At 44.5% G+C, this 12,001-nt stretch overlaps 1 long non-coding RNA gene across 1 annotated transcript; it reads right to left on the reverse strand.

Moving 5' to 3' along the window:
* Window positions 1-2,837: 2,837 nt before the first annotated feature.
* LOC147996966 (uncharacterized) lies at window positions 2,838-5,178 on the reverse strand. Its single transcript, XR_015652577.1, has 3 exons — window positions 5,124-5,178; window positions 4,518-4,684; window positions 2,838-3,302 (listed from the first exon to the last, which is right to left on the reverse strand). It is a non-coding gene; the product is annotated as an uncharacterized LOC147996966 (long non-coding RNA).
* Between the last annotated feature and the right edge of the window lie 6,823 nt (window positions 5,179-12,001).

Here is a 12,001-nt window from a genome sequence, read left to right on the forward strand (position 1 = left end):
TTTTTTACCAAGGAAGAGAAGGCAGCTATGGCCTTGGGGGAGGAGCTGGCATGCTTGCTGCTGTTAAAGCTACAGTTAGTCAATATCACAGAGATCGGAGAAGAATAAATTATAGCTATTTCAATTAAAATGACAGAGATTCACCCACTACCTGCCCTAGGCTCCCATGGTCTCTACGTGGCTGGCAGTGGTCAGTTGTTGCTGCCTGTTCTACAGAATTTAATTTCCAGCTGATACGCAGAGTACAGTGGGTATCTGTCTGCCAGACCGAGACACAGGGCAATAACCCAAAAGTGGCTACAGTTTGTGTACAGCCCTGGCAGCAGGTGAGTCATGGGGCAGTTTTGCCCAGTGGTTAATTTTTTCAAGAGCCTTCAGGTGAGCTACTACTCAGTTGCTAGTGTGAGAATTCTCCAAATTTTTATGTAGGCAGTTGATGCTAAGAACTTTCCTCTTAGGCCTGAGTTATTGTGCCCCGTAAGTTTGGGTATGTTGTGTATTAAGTTTCATTCAATTCTAGGAAGTTTAATTTCTGACTTGGTGTTCCTTCGTAGTGAATTGTTCAGTTTCCATGTGTTCAGTAAGCTTTCTGCTGTTCCTGTTTTTGATATTCACCTTTAATCTACAGTGGCCTGTGGGTCTCCCTTCTCCCTAGGGTGGTTGGCTATGAGGACTAAGAGAACAGAGTCGAGGAACAGGGTTTAGGAAGGCCCACGAATGGAAATGAGGTCGTTCCAGAATCAGCTTAGGGGAGACAGATCAAAAAAAATTTTTTTAAAAAAAAGAATTATTTATTTACTTTTTATGAGTACGCTGTTGTCATCTTCAGACATGGTTGTCTTCAGATGGTTGTGAGCCACCATGTGGTTGCTGGGAATTGAACTCAGGACCTCTGGAAGAGCAGTCAGCACTCAACCATTGAGCCATCTCGCCAGCCCTCTACAGAGCTTTTAAGCCTAAAATCCACAAACATCTGTGCCAAGTTATCCACCAATCAGGATTTAGGGATGGGGATTTCCTTAGGAACGTGTCTTTGTTGTACACTTACCCTGCTCCCATTGGTTGGGGTATTCAACTGTGGCAGGAGACTTGGCTTGTCTGATATTCATGTCTTGTCTACAAGGATGGGACTTGTCTAACATTCAGGTCTTAACTCGCCAAGCGGGATCAGTTACCAGTGATGTCTTGGGAACTTAAACATTACTGGAGCACTGCTCAAAATAGAAGTCTTATTCCGAATAGTTTCTTATATTGGGCAAGTGTCTCACTTATGTTGTGGTCCATCCCAGGGGCAGCTTATAGCATAAAAGCTTATACAAAGGTACAAGATGAACTTGCTATAGGGTGGTTATTTTGGGTGCAAGCCTATAGTGGGTAACTATACAAAACAGCTCTACTGACTTCTATTGTGATTCTGTGAACATAACAGAATTACATAATCAATCGAAGCATTTGAAAGTTTTTTAGTAACAGCAGAAACATATGAGAACGTTTCCTTATAATGGCAGGCTAGCCAGGTAACTGTTACCTAGGCCTTAATTTTCCATCTAGGTCTTAATATTTTATCTAGGCCCCAACACTCTGATGAGTATGCAGTGTCCTTCTCTATTTCTTCTAATTAGTTTTGGTTTGAAGTCTATTTTGTCAGATGTTAAAATGGCCACACCAGGACTGGAGAGATGGCTCAGCAGTTAGAGCCTGAACTGCTCTTCCAGAGCTCCTGAGTTCAATTCTCAGCAACTACATGGTGGCTCACAACCACCTATAATGGGATCTGATGCCCTCTTCTGGTGTGTTTGAAGACAGCAACAGTGTCCTTATATACATGAAATAAATAAAATAACTCTTTTTAAAGAAATGGCCACACCATCTTGTTTCTTAGGTCCATTTACTGGAATCTAATCTTTTTCCATCCTTATACCCTAAAGTGATATCTATCTTTGATATTACAGTGTGCTTCTTGGATGCTATTGTAAGGCTGGAAGTGAGTCTTAACTACCAGGAGACCCCTTCAAGTGAGACACGAGAATGGAGTTCGAGGCAAATGTAAGAGGTTTATTTTTCTGGCACGTCAGGATCAACCCTTAATCAGCCCCTTGTGGCAAATGACTAGAAGACGACCCTGAATGTCTATCATAAGCAGTTTTTATACTTTTTAGGAGTTCAGGTTACATCAGCAAGGTTACAGTTTGTTTTGTTTTGTTTTGTTTTGTTTTTCTGGAGCTGGGGACCGAACCCAGGGCCTTGCACCTGCTAGGCAAGTGCTCTACCACTGAGCTAAATCCCCAACCCCTAAGGTTACAGTTTTAACTTATTGGCTAAGCATATTGACCTTTGAAGTCTATTGGCTAGCAAGCATATAACATGCATTCAAACTCTATCTGGGACCAGAGGGTCAGGTGACTATCAGTCAGTACATTTGGCTTTTCAAGAATGTCCCTGCTCCTCCTGAGAACGGTGGGTAGAGAATGGAACTTGGCCTAGCCTTGACCCAAGGCCAGAAGCTGGTACTTGGCCTAATCTTGACCTGAGGCAGTGGGTATAAGGCTGGCAAAAGCCCCTAGGGTCCTTTGCTATAAAAGCATAGACCCCATTTTCACCCCATTCTGTTAGTCTATGTATTTTTATTGAGGAGTTGAGATCATTGATGTTGAGAGATATCAATGAGCTATGTTTATTGTTGTTGTTGGTGGTGGTGGTGGTATGTGTGTGTTTTCTGTGAGCATAAATTTTTTGCAACCTACCTTCAATCTCTCCTCTAGCCCACCAACCACCAGAAGTAATGGAAGAGAAAGTTATTAGGAAATGGAGGAAGTGAACCTGTTTAGCAATAATTCTTTTTTTTAAATATTTTATTTATTATATATTATGATTACACTGTCACTATCTTCAGACACACCAGAAGAGGGTATCAGATCTCATTTCAGATGGTTGTGAGCCACCATGTGGTTGCTGGGATTTGAACTCAGGACCTCGGGAAGAGCAGTCGGTGCTCTTAACCACTGAGCCATCTCTCCAGCCCTTTTTTTTTTTTTTTAAATTAGCAATAATTCTTAGGGGGTGAGCTCAGTCTTCTTTGTCAGCAGTTCAGTCCTGTAGCAAACACCAAATACAACTCAGCAGGTGCAGACCAATCCAGTAGGCAGACAAATAGCACATATGAACCAGCAGCTACAGTCCAGTCCTCTCAGCAGGAAGGCACCACACAGGAACCAGCAGCTGTAGTTCAATCCTGAAGAAACTGCAAGACTTGCCAACTGGCTGCTGCAGGAACCATTTGAGCAGTTCTTTGGAGCCCCATACTGTGTGAGGCAAACCAATACATGTGTGTAGCTAGTGAAGACTAGGGAGGTGGATCAAGCAAACCAATGCTGGATGTTCGTGTCCCACTGTCTGTGGGGTCGTATTTATACTCCTTCATCACACATCCTCTCACATGTCTGCTATAGCAAAAATCCTTTCCCCTGGGTCTGCTTCAGGAAAACATTCTTTCATGTGTTCACTTTACCTAGACATTCTTTCCCCTGTGTGCCCCAGCAAAACAGCATTACACATAACTGATTTTCCAAAGAAACAAAGTTTCCACTTCAGTCTCCCTTCTGTTGATTCTGGGATTGCTTATTCTCTGTTTTCTTGGGTGTGGTTAACTTTTTTAGGTTGGAGTTTTCCTTCTAGCACATTCTGTAGGCTTAGATTGGTAGACACTCTTGCTTATTCTTAGTTTTTATCTTTGACTGTCTTATTTTCTCCATCTATTGTGATTGTAAGTTTTTCTGGGTATGGTAATCTGGGCTGTCATCTGTGATCTCTAAGAGTCTATAGAACCCTTCTGACTTTTAGAATTTCCACCGAAGTCAGATGATATTCTTTTTCTTAAAGATGTACTTATTTATTATATATAAGTACACTGTGCTGTCTTCAGACACACCAGAAGAGGGCATCAGATCTCATTAGAGATGGTTGTGAGCCACTATGTGGTTGATGGGATTTGAATTCAGGACCTCTGGAAAAGCAGTCAGTGCTCTTAACCACTGAGCCCATCAGATGATATTCTAATAGGTCTACCTTTATATGTTACTCGGTGTTTTTCCTTTGCACTTTTAATATTTTTCTTTGTTCTGTACATTTAGTGTTTTGATTATTATGTGCCTAGGGGAGTTTCTTGTCTTATCCAGTTTATTTGGTGTTCTGTAGGCTTCTTGTACTTTGATAGACATTTCTTTCTTTAAGGTAGAGAAATTTTTTTTATGATTGTGTTGAAAAATATCTTGAGGGCTGGAACAATGGCTCAATGGTGCTCTTACAGAGGACCTATGTCCATTCCCAGCACAGGCCTACACCTGTCTATAGCTCCAATTTCAGATGATCTGACTCCCTCTTCTCCTCGGGCACAAAATATATACATGCAGACAAAAGCACACATAGAGCAGGACTTTCTCAGACTCTGTAGTGGCTATTCCTGGGTGTCAACCTGACTATATCTGGAGTGAGCTACAATCCAGAATTGGAAGGCTCACCTGTGATCCAGATCTTAAGGTAGATAGACAGGTTTCTGACCTGGATCTTGACATGGAGATCTTGAGGCATAGTGGTCATGAGACGCTTAGGCTCAGGCAGTATACGACTTTAATCCCAGGAGACCGAGGCAAGGAAATCTCTAAATTCAAGGCCCTCTGCTGGAGACCTACAAAGGGACATTGGAAGAAGGAAGATTCACCTTTCAACTGCTTGCCCTTACTTGCCAGGACATCTGTTGGAACCTACTTCTACAGAAGGCTAGAATTAACAACTAGCCTCGTGGGACTGAGCAACTACTAGACTCTTGGACTTCCCAGGTACAGCTGCCCGTTGTTGGGTTAGTTGGACTATAGACTGTAAGTCATCAAAATAAACTCCCTTAATATATAGAGACATTCCCTAAGTTCTGTGACTCTAGAGAACCCTGACTAATACACCCACCATGTGGTAAAAATAATGACATGGAGGCCTTTAAACATGGTTTAAAGATGAGACCTTTTAACTAGGCAGCCTCCCAGCCAGCTATCTAGCTTTACCTGACTAATCCTGGTATGCACCATGTGGCTGGCTCTACCTTTCTGCTCTGTTCTGGTCCAACTGCTCACCTCTATATCTGCAGGCAAATCTCTTGCACCCGATTTCTTCTCCCAGCGTCTCTTCCTCTCCAAGAGTTCTGCCCTCCACTTCCTGCTCCACTATTGGCTGTCAGGTCTTTATTACAGCCAATCAGTAGTGAGACAATCTCTGATATATTCTAGATTGCCTCAGGCAGGTGAGGAAGAACAAATATTTACAAAGTAGAAAAGCCACTAATGAGCCACAGAAATGGCAATACCAGAATCCTGCAAGTATTTGGCTCTCTGCCAGCTAATCAGCCATTGAATATACAGAGATGCACCTTCACACAATGTACCCCAACACACACACATAAAATAAAGTGAAAGAAATCTAAAAAAAAAAATTTGTGATGTGGTAGCATACTCCTTTAATACCAACACTTGAAAGACAGGTGCGGATTTCTGAGCTCCAGGCCAGCCTGGTTTACAGATCAAATTCTAGAACAGCCTGGGAGACACAGAGAAACACTGTCTCACAAAAATAAATGAATAAAATAAAATAAAAAGAAAGAAACAACGTATTTTCTGTGACCCAGGTTGTTTCTTCTCTTTCTCAGATTCCTCCTATTCTTAGATTTGTTCTCTTCATTGTGTCCGAGATTTCCTGGATGTTTTGTGACTGATAATTTTTTTTGATTTAACATTTTCTTTGAGGTATCCATTTCTTCTATTTTTGTGGGATATTCACTAGAAAAGACTGTTCAAACATGGGTTTAAACCCATAGAAAGTCAGGGTTGGGGATTTAGCTCAGTGGTAGAGCGCTTGCCCAGCAAGCGCAAGGCCCTGGGTTCGGTCCCCAGCTCCGAAAAAAAGAAAAGAAAAAAAAAAAAACCCTTAGAAAGTCTTTGTCATTGGGCTGGAAACTACACTAGGTGCTCTTGTTATCTCAATATAGCTGTGAGCATTTCTCAGCATAAACTTTTTTTTGTTTTGTTTTTTCTTTTATCTAGACAGGGTTTCTCCATGTAGCCCTGGCTGCTTTGGAACTCTCTCTGTAGTCCAGGCTGAGCTCAAACTCCACCTGTCTCTGCCTCCCAAGTGCTGGGATTAAAGGCATGTGCCACCCCCACCTGACCTCAGCATGTACTTTTAAGCTCAAAAAACATGTTCTGTGTTGACACACTCCAGTAACAAGAACAGTTAGTCAGAAGCAGAACTATAGAAGCCAAAGGCAAGGTTAGTTGTAGTAGTAGCCAATTAATCTCTACTCAAATTGACCCCAGCAGCAGAGGCACACGTTCCTTACTACCTGCCCCAATGTTCTAGGCTCCCACATGAAAACACACACATTCAGCCTTAATATTGTAATACGCCTTAAACAGCTCAATGGTTGGGCCACTTCCTAACCTCTATGTGGCTGACATACTTCCCAATAATCCCAACTCATCACTTACTAAAACCTATATTCTATCTTGGCTGCCCCGACCCAGACCTGCAGCCCTCATGGGCCACGCCCCCCAGCTCTTACATGTTGACTGTCTCTCTCTCTCTGACCTGCCTTGTCAGGCATGGCAGCTACTCCTTTCTAGCATGGCTCTCCTTCCTCCTCCCTTGATCCCTTGCCTAGGAATCCTAAAAGTTCCACCTCTGTCTCCCTGCCCAGCCATTGGCTGCTAGCAACTTCATTTACCAATCAAAACCAACTGGGAGCAAGGCCCCTCAGTGTTTTACATGCAGATTCTCGTGCAATTTTGGGGACTCATTAACATAATACAAGCATTAGATCAACTCACAGCAGTTAGTACATTCAGAGACTGTCCCAGAACTATGGACTTTGACGGATTAGGTCTTTCTTTTCATTTTTTTGGCTGGTGGTGCTGTCTACATGCTGAGTTCCACAACCTGAATGGTACTTCATCATGTATGTAATCAGCTATGCTAAGATGGGCCTTATGATACTATCATGTCTTCAATGCTTAAGATTTTCGCTAGGCGCTTCTCTCCCTCATGACACTGATATAGGCCATATTAGACCAGACTAAAAGTAGATAAAGGCAGGTTTATTAGGAGGCAGCTCTCAGTGGCTTACCTGATCTCACAGGTGGAGATCGGTGACATCATACATCTGGGCTAAAGCAACGGGGTTTTACAGAGTTTAGGCAAGGAGTGATGACATGTAAACTAGGAGCTGGGATGTGTCCATACATGGTCAAAGCTGAGCCCCTGGGCAGGCATTCTTGGGTGGGTTGCTGGAAATGCAGAGATGAGGAGTTCACGTTAGCCCAAAGTAGTTTTCCAAGCAAATGAGGGCATTTCCTCTGTGTGGGTGGGGTTGGGGGGGAGGAGGGCAGATGGGGTTTCCCAGCTTGTGCAGGAGATGAGCAGGGGTTCCAGTCTAACAGTTCTGTCTTCCATCTCTTGTACTATGTTGGTGAGGCTTTCCTGTTCAAACCCGTAAATGTTCATTTCCTGATTTCCCGGAGTTCGAGTTTTCTTTATTGGTTGTACTTCCACTTTCTGGTCTTGAACTGTTCTGTTTGTTTCCTTCCAGTTTGTTCTGTTTTCTTAGATTTCTTTAAGAGATTTATCCATTTCTTCTTTAAGAATCTCTAGCATACTCATAAGGGCTATTTTAAGGTCTTTCTCTTGTGTCTCAGTTATGTTGCCATTTTCTGAGCCAGCTGTGGTAGGGGGGCTGGGCTCTGGTGAGACAGACTGCCCTGGTTGTCATTGTTTTTCTATGATCATGTCTAGGCATTTACACTTGAGGAAACTGTAAATCTAGACACTGATATCAGGTCTTGTCTTTGTTGGGTGGCTATTTTATTCCTTGGTTTCTGTTGCTCCCTCTGGTTCTTAGAAGGTTGTGTATCTATGCTGTTGCTGGTAGGGACAGAGAGTGAGGAAAGGCCACAAAAGGTTGTCTGCTACAGAGCTGGGGCTGAGACTGGGAGAATGGAGTTGGAGGCCAGGAAGAAGAGATGGACACGGCCTAACTGCTTCCTTCTTCTATTGTTTTTAAAATACAGTCCCATGTAGTTCATATTGACCTCAAACTCGCTATTTTGCTGAGGGTGATGCTGAACTTCTGAACTGTCCTGCCTCTCTACCTCCCTAATGCTAGACTTAATTCTTCATTGACATGGTTTTGGGTTTTGTTTGGTTTTGGTGGTTATGGTAGTCTTTTTTTTTTAAAGATTTATTTACTTATTTTGTATATGAGTACACTGTAGCTGTCTTCAGACACACCAGAAGAGGGCATCGGATCCTATTACAGATGGTTGTGAACCACCATGCACCATGTAGTTGCTGGGAATTGAACTCAGGACCTCTGGAAGAGCAGTCAGTGCTCTTAACCACTGAGCCATCTCTCCAGCCCTTGATTTTTTTTTTTCAAATTTTGGGATAGGGTTTTACCCTATAGCTCAGGCTGTTTTAGAACTCACTATATAACCCAAGATAGTTCCAAACACAGCAGTCCTCCTGCCTCCATCTACCAAGTACTTAAATTATGGAAATAAGCCGAGAGCTTGCACTGCTTCTGTTGCTGTCTTTCTTTCTTTCTTTCTTTCTTTCTTTCTTTCTTTCTTTCTTTCCTTCATTTCTTTTTTCTTTTCTTTTTCTTTTTTTCTTCTTTTTTCTTGAGAGTCTTATGTAACTGGGGCTGGCCTCATCATGATGACCTTAGAATCTTGATTGTCCTGCCACCGTCTTCCAAGTGCTAGAATTACAGGCCTGAGCTACTAAGCACTTGGGTTAGAGGGGGACTGTTTTTGAGGCAGGGTCTTGCTATGTAACTCAGGCTAGACCAGAACATCCAGTTCTCCTGCTTCAGCTTTCCAAGTGGAATCTTATACATCCCTACACCACTGCAACTGCTAGCATATTTGATTTTAAAGGAAACTAATGGTTTTGTTTATTTTTTGAGACAGTGACTTGCTATGTAGCTCTGGCTGGCCTAGAACTTGTAATGTAGACCAGGCTTGTAAAAGTAACTTTTATCTCCTTAGATGAAGGGATGAGATTAAAGCTGTACCCAAGCTGTGCCTGTATACTGCTTGGGATAAGCCAGAGTATTTCTTTCTCTGTTCTCCTTAGGCTTAGGCTGAAAGCTTCTAGTCTTTGTACAATCTGATCTTCCAAGCTAACTGATTCAATCTGGCTTCTCTTGGCTCAATTGCTCTGCTTGGATAAACTGTCTCTGAATTCCACAAACTGAACTTCACTGACCACACAAACTGAATGGAACCGCACAAACTCAGCTACATTCAACTGAACTGCACCAACTGCACTGAACTCATCTGAATTCAACTGCATTGCCTGAACTCAACTGCACTCACAGAACTAACTCAACTCTCTGCTCTCTCTACGCTGCTCTTAAGTAGCCTCTCTTTCCTGTGCTATTCTGTGAGAGTTGGACATATCCTATCTCTGACTCGTTCTGTCAAATCTTTCTCTGATTCATCACTTTGCCTCTCAATGAGATGTCACTTTCAAACATAGCTGCTCCCTTCTACAAACCTTCTCTACATTGTTGGGGATTAAAGGTGTAAACTAAGGGAATGTTGTATCCAGCCATAGGGATTAAAGATGTGTAATTCCAGCCAGATCACACAGACCTAGGTGTAGCATGATTTATTTTGTGTGTATGACCCTTTAAAGGACCTTATACCCTTCACTGTCATTTGCCTCAGAATTCTGATAACAGGAGAGGTTATAAAAAGCCAGCAGGGGCTGAGAGCTGGGAGTAGGATTCAGAAATAGGATTCAGGGATAGCAGAGAGAAGGTTCCAGTAGGCAGAAAAATAGGGTCAGGGAGCTAAGTGAGAAGAGAAGACAGTTGGTGACAGTTGAGACAGAAGAAGCAGAGCTGAACAGAGAAGATATTATAAGGAGGCAGGAGAAAAATCCATGAAGATCCCACAAACAAAATTGGCAAATACACAGAAAAAAAATAGAATAAAACTTACACCTAGGTCTTTGGATGTGATCCCTTACCATGTTGCTTGATTGAAATTCCTCTACAAGGCTAGCCTGTAGCTCAGAGGAAATCTGCTTGCCTCAGTCTCCCATTGCTTACATTAGAGGCACTATCAGCTAGACTTGGCTTTCATGTGGGTGCTGAGGCTGTAAACTAACTTAGTTTACTAACCTCTGGCTTTCACAGCAAATACAATGTAGTCCCTAAGCGGTATCCTGCAAAATATGTCAAAGCGGCAGTCAGCCCCAGCCACAATAAAATGCCCTCGCAGGAGCTGTCAAAAATGGCAGCTCCTGTCAAAATGGCGGCCAGGAGGGGGACTTCTCAGCCTGCAGCCATCATAGGAGCTGTCCACCTGGATGCATCTCCTCCTACCTCTCCTAAGCAGGAGCTGTCCACGGTGGCAATACCTTTCCTGCCTCAGCCTACAGCCTCGGAGAGCCGCCCGGAGTAGCAGCACCTCTCCAGCCTCCCCAGCAGCCCCAACAGAGATGGCACCTTAGCAAAAGCCGGCTGTGGCCAGGAAGGACTTCCTACCCTAACTCATGGGCTGGATGCAGGAAAAAAGGGAGTGTGGGGGGGGGGGGGAAAGCCAACAATCTCTAAGCAAGAAAACCCACCAATCCCTGGACTTCCCACAAAACCCCACCAATCCTTGAACGGGAAAACCCACCAACCTCTGAGCTCCCTAAGGTCATAACTTGAAATCCTACCAATCCTAAACCTGGAAATCTCTGCCCTGAAAAGCTCCACCCCCTAAGAAATCTTATATAAGTTCTGCCCTCTAATTAATTCACTGTTGTCTGTTCCTGAGAGCAGAGGGCAGTCATCGCTGGATTTGTCCCTCCACACCCTGGACCCTCCAATAAATCTCTTTCATGAGATTTTAGAGGCGGGAGCATGTCAGCACCCAGGCAGGCATAGTGGAGAAAGAACTTAGAATTCAACATCATGTTCTGAAAGGAAACAGGAGAAAACTGGCTTCCAGTGACACACTGCCTTCAGAAAGGCCATACCTATTCCAACAAAACCATACCTCCAAATAGTGCCACTCCCAGGGCCAAGCATATTCAAACCACCACAGGCTGTGAGGGTGATCACATGTGGTGGGCTCCCTGTAACACTAAAAGTCCACCAGTATGCACATAGGTGAGGGTTATCTTGCTAGTTCTGGAGTGATGAGAACTACGACTAGGTGTTAGTGCTGGAGAAATGAGGAACGCATCCTGGTATAAGTACATTGGTGTGCATTCCAAGGAGTCCACAACGAATCAAGGACTTCCAGGTTCAAACGTCTTCCACAGAAAACCGGTTTGGAGGCCGGGGAACCCAGGCTCTGTACTTGTTTGAATTGCTGTGACCCTCCAAAGCGAGAGGTCATACATAATGAGAGATTGACCTAGACCCAGGCTAAAAGATTTACAGCCCTGAGAGTGGAGAAAGAGATTTGCAGGAAGCCAAGCCGTGTGAAAATGGGGGTGGAGACACGTAGGTTTCGCACCTCTGCCACTGACTGCGCCAGGCTTCAGAACGCCAACCCAGCCCTGGCCCACGGGGCGGAGATGCTGGGCGGGCTGGGCAGCACTTCGCTGTAACGCGAGCCGGGTTACGGCGGAAGGGCTGCCGGGCGGAGAGAAGGGGGAGGCCGCGCGCTGCAGGACTAAGGCCAGGCGTTCCAGGAGGTGGCCTCGAGTGGGGCCTGAGAAGACTCTTGAGGCACCAGAAGAAGACTACGGAAGACCGGGAGCGCTCCGAGCTTCCAGGGAGCTAGGGAGCTAGGGAGCGCGGGAGCGCGGGGGCGGTCCACGCGGCCGCAAGAGAGGCGGGACCCACACTCCGCGTCCACTCGAATGCCTTCTGCCTCTCTTGACCATACCGCCCCGCCAACCCCCGGGGCCCCTGCAGACCCGATCCGGAAACAGCCGAGCGGATCCGGAAACTGCC

Source organism: Rattus norvegicus, chromosome 1 (genome assembly GCF_021556685.1).
Source record: "Rattus norvegicus strain SHRSP/BbbUtx chromosome 1, alternate assembly SHRSP_T2T, whole genome shotgun sequence".
Classification (NCBI taxonomy): Eukaryota; Metazoa; Chordata; class Mammalia; order Rodentia; family Muridae; genus Rattus; species Rattus norvegicus.